The following is an 11,769-nucleotide window of genomic DNA, read 5'->3' as shown; positions in this document are numbered from 1 at the left end:
GCCCCTATGGTAAAGGCACTGGACGGGTGCTCAAGGTATCTGGGTTCAATTGTCAGCCCTGCCACACACTTCTCGTGTAAACTTGGGCAAGGCATTTAATTGCTCTCAGCCTCAGTCTCCCTTCTGTAAAATAGGAAAAATAATCTTCTCTCTCCCATGCAGTTGTCGTCTCGTCTATTTAGACTGGAATCTTTTTGGGCCAAGGGCCATTTCCTGCTAAATGTTTGTACAGCAGACCTCATCTTGGTTCATACTTTCAGCTCCCACTGTAAGACAAAATAATAATAATAATTTGTGCCTTCCAGGCACCTGAGTAGAGTAACATACTGAACCAAAGAGATACAAATGGTTCAGAATGCAGCAGCCTATCCACTGAACAACACAGGGCAGCAAAAACTCCTCACACCTAGTGTTCCGCTCTCTGCCTGGCTCCCTGTTCAATACCAAGCCAAATTCAAAGGAAGCCATTCTCATTTTTGATGCTTTCCATCAGACTGGTCCAAGTTTTTCTCATTCTGTATGATCACAGCCTCCCATAACAGCTACGTTCTACTGGAACAATGGGACAGCCAACCTCAAGAGCCCACAACTATGGAACTTGCTTCCAGAAGTGACAAGAACAACCTTGAACTACAGCGACTTCAGAACTGCTTCTGCCCCACAGTAACAGCATTAAGAACGAATCAAAGAAAAACACTCAAAAAAAAAAATAATTCCCAGTGCCTGGGGATGGTTAGAGAGAAAACAAGAATTTCATATATTCCCTTACACAGTGTTTTTATGGCACTCAAATATCACAAATAGGTACAATTTAAATAGACAGGACAACTAAATAAAATAGTAATAATAAAACTTAGCTCTTATATAGTGAGAAATAAACCTGACTGATGATTGCCATAGACAATTGCAAAAAACCGGAAAGGTTCTGTTGTAAGTATGTCATAAATCCCTTCTCCTTCAACATTTTATATAGAATTTTCTTTCTTCCCATTTCTTATAATTTATTGTTACATGTACACTGCTCATCTTCAAAAAAGATCAATGGGGCTGATCCTCAACTGGTATATATATTGTCACAGCTCCATGACAATGCACTGATGTCAGTTAAGCTCTGACAATTTACACTGCTGAGAAGCTGCCCCCATATCTGGAACTATATCATACAATGACTATAGGTCAGGAATCAGCAACCTTTGGCACGCAGCCCATCAGGGAAAGCCCCTGGCGGGCCGGGCCGGTTTGTTTACCTGCAGTGTCCGCAGGTTCGGCTGATCGCAGCTCCCACTGGCTGCAGTTCGCTGCTTCAGGCCAATGGGGCTGCGGGAAGCAGCAGCCAGCACATCCCTCGGCCCGCGCCGCTTCCCGCAGCCTCCATTGGCTTCGAGCGGTGAACCACAGCCAGTGGGAGCCATGATCGGCTGAACCTGCGGACGCTGCAGGTAAACAAACCGTCCCGGCCCGCCAGGGGCTTTCCCTGATGGGCTGTGTGCCAAAGGTTGCTGATCCCTGCTATGGGTATTTACTATTTAAGTATGGAGCAAACACAGATACCACGGGTTGGTAACTCTTGGCAAATGCTGACTTTTTATTTTTTTAATTATTATTAGCAGTAGGGTATGAAACTGGAAATCACAATACTAATCATTGTGTTGCTTTTCTCTCTGTCTTAATAGCTTCATTGCACATCATCTTAGCCATTTGTCTTGCTTTAGCAATAACCCTCATCAGGTTGTTGATTCTTGTAAAGCACATTCATATATAATTTCTGCTTAGCACTTCTTTGTTGTTCCACGACAAAATGCCTTGTGAAATAAGCCACCTTGAGATTTGTGTGTTCTGAACACCTCGTCATATAATCAAGTGGTTTTTTTCAAGAGAGAGTATCTACAACCTTATGAAAAGGTGATGTGAAGAGAGTTCTGGCATTAATCAAGCAATCTAAAAACATTTAAACCATAATTACTCTGTTTCAGGAATATAGTTTGAAAGATGATGTAGATTAATTTGCTCAGTTCAAGTGTCCTGGAAAGTGCTTTCTTACATGAGTTTCACGTTGGGGATCCTTCTGCTAGATAAATTCTAACACGCTGCTTTGTCTTAATAAAGGTAGTTTTCCAGCAAATGAGAAACCACAGTAGAAAATCTCTGTTCTTATTCTTAGGTTTAAGTGCAAATCATTGTCAGAAAGATTTCATACACAGAGACCCTGATCCTATTTTCACATACAGCAGCCCTGATCCTGCAATGAGCTCCATGCAGCTAGAACTGACTGGAAAACAGAGAAAATTTTCTCTGAAAAAAAAAAATCAATGTTTCATAAACATTTTTTGATCAAAATTACAAAGTTTCATAACGTTTAAATTCCCATATAAACTGGCCAAAAAACAGCCCTCCCCACCAAAAAAAAAATCTAATGCTTTTTCAAAAATAAGTTCACTGAAATTTCAAGAATTTGTGACCCGTTCTAGTGTGAGCAGATCCCTCTACTTCCACAGAGCTCCATTGAGTTCCGTACTGCAGAGGTCAGCCACACAGAGCTTGTTGCAGAATCACGGCCTGTATTGCTATCTTTGAAATCCCATTGTGCTGAATTTTCAAAATATTGCCCTTAACATTGGGTGCCTAAAAGCAATTTGGCTGTACAATGTACAAGACTTTCAGTGGGTGCACGTTTCTTGCACAAATATGTCACATACTCAAAACTGTGCAAGCAGCTAGCAGAGCTTGGGAAGGTTTTCGCTGCAGGCAACTGGAATTTTCCACTGGAAACCATGCACTCGACTTCACCGTGCAGCCTATGTATACAAATGTAATCTTTGTGTTTTTTTAAACTTTAAACCTTGCAGGGTGTTATTTTAGTTTACATATATAAAATTTTAAAACAAGAATAGAAGACACTTAACTCTCCTTGTAGGAAGTGGTAAGATTCATTGAGTCTTTTTAAGGAACTTCATTGTCTGTATTTTAATTCCATTGTTGTGCCATGGCTGTCAGTACAGCCCTGTGTGATGTGGCTCTCTGGTGCTTCTCCTTGCGCTTCATTTTTTGTTACACAGAATGCTCAGCACTTAGCTGTTCTTCTCTCTCACTCTCTCTTTTTCTCTCTGTCTCCTCTCACTCTTCCCCTCCCTTTGGTAATTTGGCTTCCATTTTATAGCATTTCTGTTCTCCCACACTCACTTATTTGCCTAGAAAATGCATTTAATAAATAGAAATTCATTGACTAGGTCTCACTCAAACAATTAATTTCACACACAGGAAATGTATTTACTTAACAAATGCATTTCTTTCGTAAGACAATGTTTTACTGAATTTTAATTTCATGGTCTGATTCTTTGATACTTATGGGGCTGATCCAGAGCTGACAGAAGTCAATGGAAAAACTTGCACTGATTTCACTGGGATTTAGATCAGGCTCTCATGAGCGAGGGAGCCCCTCAAAACCAACTGGCAGTGGGCACACCATATCTTAACTCACATCAAGCCTGACACGCTTGTTGCTCCTGTTGTCATAATGTTGTCATAATCTGTACCTAAAAGGCATCAGGTAAGGTATACGATGCAAATCAGTAACATGCTGGTCATTAATATGATTGTGTGATGTACGTATTGGCAATGTACAAAGACTTATAGATGTGCTGTAAATATGTTAGGAGGTGTTTTGCAAGCAGTGCATAAGCTCAGTCTGTTCCAGACAAAGGAATGTTGTTTCACCTGTTTTCCTGTGTCTCCAATGTAAATTGAGCCAGGTAATACTTCAGAGGACAATGAAAAGTGCATCTACATATAAGGTAAACAAAACGATCAAGATAAATGAGCGGGAGGGAAGACCAATAACAATCACAATGGGCATGGAACTAGCACCCCAAGAAGGCTTCCTGGCTTTTGAAAGAGACACAATAGAGTTTGGGAAATATAAGCAGAAGGCAAAAGCCATTTTGGCATCCGTCACCTCAAGGACAATGGGGGAGCAGCACCCTTTGAGCTCATGACAAGTGGATCCTTTTGGCCTGGAAACCAAGACTAGCTGGAACTAACTAGAGCTGAGAAAGCTGCTTAAACAAAGATTATAATTTGCTGAAGTTCAGTATTAATCACTAGAAAGCGTGTTTTGCTTTGTTTTCCTTGTAAGTGTAAGTGGGGGAATGGTCCCGCTATTGTGGGGAACTTTCCTGGCTTCTGCACTACCCCGGTGAAGTGGGCTAGTGAAAGGATCTGAGTCCTCGCTCCCACTTTCTTTACCCAGAGGCCTCCCTGCCCTCGAGGACTCCCCTTCCACTCTCCTGTCTGGCAGAGTCCTCGTAACCCCAACAAGGCTGGGCCCAGGATTCCTGGGGGGCTCGACCCCCAACCCTGCTGTGGTCACCTAGGACAGGGGCTAGGGTGTCCCTGCTCCGGGGTACCCTCTCTGCACTGGGCACCTCCCTGACCCACTGATCACTTCAGACAATTTAAAGCAAATACATGTTGTTTAATTAACAATTAATTTAAAAAAAGAATAAGGAAAAATGGGAAAGGTTAAAGGAAAACATCACCGTGCTCTGTGGCAGGGGACATTACAAACAGTGTCTCTGGACATTAGGGCAGTTCACAGTCTGTTCCTTGTAGGTCCCAGGTCTCCTTCTCAGGCCCTGGCTGTGCTGCAGGGATGCTGCGGGTTGGACACTTGCAATGGTGGTAGCCACACACCTGTGGGCTTTGGGTGGTGGGACCCTACCTCCCAGCGTCAGCCCCCCGTCGGGTTAAGATCCCCCTCCCAGCCTGGCCTGCAAGGACCCTTGGCTGGGGGTGTCTTTCTGCGCTGGGCCTCTTTGCCCTAGGTCCCCCCTTGGCTGGTCCCAGTTGCTCACCACACCTGGCTCCGTGTCTGCAGCTCTGCTCCCAGCACAGGATCTGCTCCCCCCTGGGCTGCTTCTGTGACTCTGCTCCCAGCTCTGACCTGCTTCCTGAGCTGCTTTTCTGGCCCCTCTGGATCTAGCACAGCTCTGCTCCCCAGCTCAGCTTGGGCTCCCGCTTTCTCCTTAGCTCGGCCCCACTCTGTCTGACCCAAGCAATTCCAGCTCACATGGAGAATGAGGATGGGACCATCCTGGCCTCCTGACTCCCTGATTAGCCTGCCCACCCTGTCAATCAGGCTCAGAGGCTGAGGCTGACCTGGAGCATTGGCCTCGCCCCAATCTTTTAGTGCTGGGAGCTAGCCAACCAAAACACCCCCACTGAATATGAGTAAGGGGGCAACAGTCCCCTTACATAAGCATATCTGAGAATAAAGCAGACTAGAAAACACATTTAAATACCTGTTCTTTGTTAATAAACTTAGTTTATTATAAAACCTTGTCTGTGTGTTAAGCTGAAGGGGGAAGTCCTCAGCTAAACTAAACAGGCTGGTGTGTGCTATGTCTCTCTGGATGCAGTGAGCTTAATAGCTTCCATGAGTATCCAGTGACAGGCTCTGGATGCTGCAGGGGAGATGGTTTTGGGGAGACTCGGGACTGGAAGGGCTGTTGGTGTCACCCTGCAAGAAGCGACCAGGCCAGTGGAAGCTGCGAGCAAGCTGCTGGTGTCAGGGCTCTGAGCCAAAGCTGTGCAGCACAGAAGCACACAGGGTTACAGGGCAGGTGGTGACAGCACCCTTTGCTGGTCTGGGTGAAACCTGAAAGCACCACCACAACTATAATATTAGTGCCTAGGGAAAGCTTTTAATCTATCAGAAGGTGCTCTGTAGAGTGGGAAAACATTACTTTCTCCTTTACAAATTAGGAGACTGTGGCAATGAGAACTTAAATGACTTGCCCAAGGTCACACACCAAATCAATGGCAGTCACATCCCAGGACTTCTGCTTCCACCAGTCCATGCCTGTCCCTTTAAACAATATCCTTCTGTTAACAGCACTTCATTGACTCCATATATATTTGGTTGGTTGGACATAGAAATGTATTCTTTGGGCCTGTACTGCAAGTTCTCTGTGTGTAGAACTCCCACTGCCTTATCCAAAATAAAGCCATGTTCCCCAACATCTATTAATCACACTGAAAATTGTCTTCTTTAATTGAAACCTCACTTAGCTGAACTTGTCGCCAATGACATTAAATAACATTATTGTGCAAAGTGTTCCCAGGATAAAGGTAATAGTGTTGATGTACTATACTTAGGCGTCTGTAAGGCATTTTACATGGTACCGCCTGACATTTTGATTAAAAAACTAGAATGATATAAAATTAAAATATGAACACATTTTAAGTTATATTAAATGGATTTAAAATGGGCTAACTCATAGGTCTCAAAATGTAATTGAAAACAGGGAATCTTGGAGCTGTTATTTACCATTTTTATCAATGACCTGGAAGAAAACATAAAATCATCAATGACAAAATTTGCAACTGACAAAAAATTGGGGGAATGCTAAATAATGAAGACGACAGATCACTGATACTGGTCGCAAGCAAACAATCGCTTAGTAAGCTGGTCACAAGCAAACGCTATATGTTTTAATATGACTAAACGTCAATATATACATCTAAGAAGAAAGACTGCAGGCCATACTTACAGGATGGGGGACTCTATCCTGGGAAGCAGTGACTGAAAAATATTTAGGGGTCATGGTGGACAATCAGCTGAATGTGAGCTCCCAGGGTGACTCTGTGGTTAAAAGCGCTTATGCCATTCTTGGATGAATAAACAGGAGAATCTCAGGTAGAGGAGAGAGGTTATTTTACCTCTGTATTCAGCGCTGGTGGGACCACTGCTGGAATTCGGGCTGTTGATAAACTGGAAAGGGTTCAGAGAAGAGTCAGAAGAATGATTAAAGGATTAGAAAACCTGCCTTATAATGACAGACCCAATGAGCTGAACTTATTTAGGTTAACAAAGAAAAGGTTAAGGGGTGATTAAATTACAGTGTATAAGTACCTACATCAGAAACAAATATTTGATAAGCAGCTCTTCAGTCTAGCAGAGAAAGGTATAACACGATTCAATGGTTGGAAGTTGAAGCTAAAAACAGGCAATAAGATGTACATTTTTAACAGTGAGGGTAATTAAGCATTGGAACACCTTGCCAAGGGTTGTGATGGAGTTTCCATCATTGGCAATTTTTACATCAAGACTGGATATTTTCTAAAAGATCAGCTCTAGGAGTTATCTGGGGCAAGTTCTATGGCCTGTGCTATGCAGGAGATCAAACTAGATCAGGGCTGGCTCCAGGCACCAGTGCAGCAAGCAGGTGCCTGGGGCGGCCAATGAAGAGGGGTGGCACGTTCAGCTCTTCGGCGGCAATTTGGCGGAGGGAAGGACCCGCCACCGAATTGCCACCGAAGACTGAAGCGGCGTGGTGGAGCTGCTGCCGATCGCGATCGCAGCTTCTCCCCCCCCGCCCCCGGCCGCTTGGGGCAGCGAAAACCCTGGAGCCAGCCCTGAACTAGATGATCACTAGAGTCCCTTCTGGTCTTGGAATCGATGAAGCTAGTAGTGTAGGCACTTCATTGTGTATATTTGCTCAATGATCCAATTTGTAACAAGTTATTTAAAGAGAGGGGCCAGCTGTAAAAGATTTGGAGTCAGGTTCATTTCTGATAAATACCAAAAAACTGGATGTTCCTTTAAACTATCTGATCCAGTCGGGCCAGCCACTTGTGGGCTGGAAATAGGGCATCAGGCTCTCTGATCGGATTTCTGCTGCATCCTGACTGTATTCAGGCCAGAAATGCCACAAGAACAGCTCTTCTTCACTGGTGTGCCCACCTTCTCTTAAGCACATGGAGTTTTTCTGCACATTGGGAGGCAGCAGGAAGCCATTTGGGAAGAGCATTGTCCACCCCAGCACCTGGTACAAACACCAGATACTGCGTTAAACTTTCCAAAGATCCTGCTTCACACTGGAGACCGCTATTAAAGGGGGTGGGGAACACCATGGCAGACACCAGCTGGGGTGCAATGTGAAGCCAAGAAGCTTCATCAAAATCACAGGAAGCCAATGCAAAGGCACAAGCCTGTGCCATAGGAGATCTTTGAGCTCTGTGGAGGTTTGGAGCAAGACCATTGGTTTCTTCTGCAGGGAGTTAGCCCTGTCCTCCAGAAAATGTCAAAGCACCCTGGCCCCTACACAACTATTTCCACTGAGGCCTCTGGTCTCACCCTACAGAAATAATAATAAAAGTAAGATAACCACCAGCTTGAGTCTGCCTACTTTTGCAGAATCAGTTGATTGAAATTGAAATGTTCCCTGTGATTTCCTCCCTTGGGGTTAGATTGGGCCCTTTGGGACTAGCCCACAGGAGTGCAGCTTGCTTTCACTGGCTCTGCCGGCCATGCCATGAGGAATAGAACTATGGTCCTTCCGCCTTCCCATCTCCTGTGGGGCACTGGGCACCCCTAAGAAGAATAGCGAGGGAGCAGCCCTGCACTCCCCAGGGCACCCAGACCACAACTGTGCACCTCTGCCCTGAGAATCTTACTCAGGCTTCGCCCCTGCAGAACTTAGATTATCCAACTCCCTGATTTCACAATGGTTTTGGAAATCCCCTCAGCCCTTCACACAGTCAGACATTCACCCAGCTCTAATGCACAGTGCCCATGTTACTGCTGAGTCATCAGCAGAGCACACAACACACCAGCTCTTTCATGTGTCGTAGCCTGGATTAGGCTACACCCAATAGCGACAGGGGAGAGACTAACTCATAGTCCAATGAGAAGCATTGTATTCATACTGCTGTCCTTTTCATTCCCCTCCAGCATATATTTTGTTTTTTCACCTCCTTTATCCTTTGCCACCAGTGCTCAATGCTGATAAAATAATCTCTCTTCCAACTCTAGGCAGTTTCTTTTCATAAAATTTCTTTGGCTATTGGAGACCTGCCTTGCACAGCATTGAGTACAATGTGGCTTGGCTAGCCCCATTTCCACACAGGGATTTGAATATTTCCATTCCAACCTATCTTTATCAGCGTATCTAAAGTAAACGTGACTAACAGAACAGTCATGGAAAAGGCTCCTTTCTTTGCCACTAATGTTCTGCAGCCGCTGCTATTTTTACAGATTTCTAGTGTGGCTTTAAAGTTTTCTTTTCCTCCCCCAGCCTTTTCTTTTAATTTATCCTTTTTCACCTTTTAATGGTGAAATTATTATTGCATCAACAGGACTTTGCATAGGATAGTGATTGTGACTCTCATTTACATAGACCAGGGGTTCTCAACCTTTCCAAACTATTGTACCCCTCTCAGGACTATGATTTGTCTTGCATACCCCAAGTTTCACCTCACTTAAAATCTACTTGCTTACAAAATCAGACATAAAAATACAAAAAAGTGTCACAGCACGCTATTACTGAAATATTGCTTATGTTCTCATTTTTACCATATAATTATAAAAAATAATCAATTGAAATATAAATATTGGACTTACATTTCGGTGTACAGTATATAGCGCAGCATAAACAAGTCATTGTCTGTATGAAGTTTTCGTTCGTGCTCACTTCACTAATGCTTTTTCTGTAGCCTGTTGTAAAACTAGGCAAATATCTAGAGGAGGTGATGTACCCGCTGGAAGACCTCTGCATATCCCCAGGGTACACGTACACCTGATTGAGAACTACTGATGTAGACCCACACATGTAGAGTTACAAGCTTTAGAATAAGAGCAAATAACACTTCCTAGTATATGGGTCAAATACATTACAGCCCCTTTTCTCCCACCACACCCTGCAGCATCAGAATTTTAAAGGACAGAGTTAAAGGAATTGTGATATCAAAATTCAAACGTATGACTTCACTGCAGGATTAGCCAGAGTGACAGAGAGAGAACCTCTGCTTAACTAAAATACCCTGGAAAATGAGAAAAACGTCAATTAGTCAAACCCAGGAAAGTTAACTAGATCTAGCTTTTGATAGGTCTGAATCCTCCCCTGTGTGAAAGCCCCTCGTTTACGGCTGCATACCATAAATGTAAAACAGTAGCACATCCATAGGCAGAGGAAAGCAGTTGCAGTTCTTCACCCACATAGGAATTTGATGGCTTACGAGCCCCAAAACCTATGAGTCTAATGCTTTGTTACTGATACCATTTTATCTCTTCCAGGGCTGCCACTTCCATGGAACATTTCAGCAGCTTTTCAAAAATGGGGGCCTAAAGTTCAGCCCCCAAATCCATATTTATCCCCCCAAACACCTGGCTCTTTTGTCGAAAGTGCTGAACACGCAGGGTGGTCAGCACATTTGAAAGTTAGGCCACTTATTTAGGGGGCTAAATATGGATTTAGGAGCTTAACTTCAAAAGCTTAGGCCACAGTACTTTGACTATAGTAATCCAGCTGTAAACCCATGCCGGGATATTTCACATCTCACTTGTTGCTGGAACTCTTTGTGCATCTCAACAGCTCACTGCGGAGGAGGGGAATTGTGGCAGACCAGTAGGCCCATGTACAGTATAAATCCTACATACCTGTACAGGGGAGCAGTGAGCTCCATCTGCTGCTCCCTTCACGCTCTAGTAGCAGCCCTGACTCCGCCATGAAGACTCCTTTGCCAGTTGTTGCTGAAGCTTCTGCAGTATTTGCATGCGCAGCATCATTGGTTTGAAAGGCCTTTGATCTGCTACCCACAACTTAGCCCCAGGGGCATGAAAGTGATGTTCCTGGTGACAATTACTGGAAATGAGCTTTGGAACATCCATCCAACTCTCTGCCAGTGGATTCTTATTCCCTACTGCACATTTTCTAGTGATTTGACTAATGAAGTGACTGAGCTGCCATCATTTACTTCAGGAGAATATTCCACAGCCTAATACAGCTCACTGTCAGGCAGTGTGTCTTGGTACTAGGCCTACTTTTCCCATCTGTTAATTCCATGCCATTATTTCTTGTTATAAGCGCTTCTGCTACTCTAAATGTACTCCGAAATAAAGACACTTTAATGATTACAAAGCTTCCTCCTTCCTTACATGCAAATGAGAATTAAGATGTGGATTAGGATTTTGAAAAGAAAATGTCCATTTTTATATGCAAGAACTCATCCTGTGCTTTAGAAGTGACAAACAAATATAATGTTTCAGTCAGTATTTGAAGGTTAATACAAGAGAGTCCAAGTCACCTCCTTTTCCTGGCATGCTAATCATAAAATGAGTAGAATGTAGCCTCTCTTTGTTTTACAGATACGGTTACAAGTCATGTTCTTTACCTTGACCAACAATAAACAACCAAACACAACTGGTTTATTAAGGTTTCTGAATCATTTTGGTTTGCAGACATGTAAGACAAAGTGTGACATGTAAATCAACCAAAAATTAAAAAGATTCTGTTGCTTCTGGGCTGTGGATCCTCTTCACTTGGTGACTATCATCTCTACAGTCTATTCTTCCCTTAGGCCTGATCCTCCAGAAACTTAAGGGCTTGTCTACACCAGCAGTTAAGATGAAGTAACTAAAGCTGTGAAGTTAATACACATAAATTAAAGCACATTAACACAGCCTTCCCCTTCCTGAGGTGTGAATAATCTCATTTAGAAGCAAAGTGATATTAGCTGTTAGTTATGATTTCCTTTCATTCTTAGGACTCAAATTTGGTAAATTATTGAAATTATTGAAATGTTCATTCTCTGAACAGTCTGAACTATGGAATCCCATTGTACCGAACATGTAACATTTGTTCTGCAACTCCTACTCACATAAAATTCCCACTGATTTCAAGTGAGCTGAAGGGATGCAGGATCAGAAAAGAGCTACTCTGAGTGGAGAAGAATTAAAAGTAAATCAGCTGTGCAAACATTCAGCTATCCCAG

Source organism: Mauremys reevesii, linkage group 1 (genome assembly GCF_016161935.1).
Source record: "Mauremys reevesii isolate NIE-2019 linkage group 1, ASM1616193v1, whole genome shotgun sequence".
Lineage (NCBI taxonomy): Eukaryota > Metazoa > Chordata > Testudines > Geoemydidae > Mauremys > Mauremys reevesii.
The sequence above is the reverse complement of the archived record's forward strand: the minus strand, read 5'-3'. Positions refer to the sequence as shown.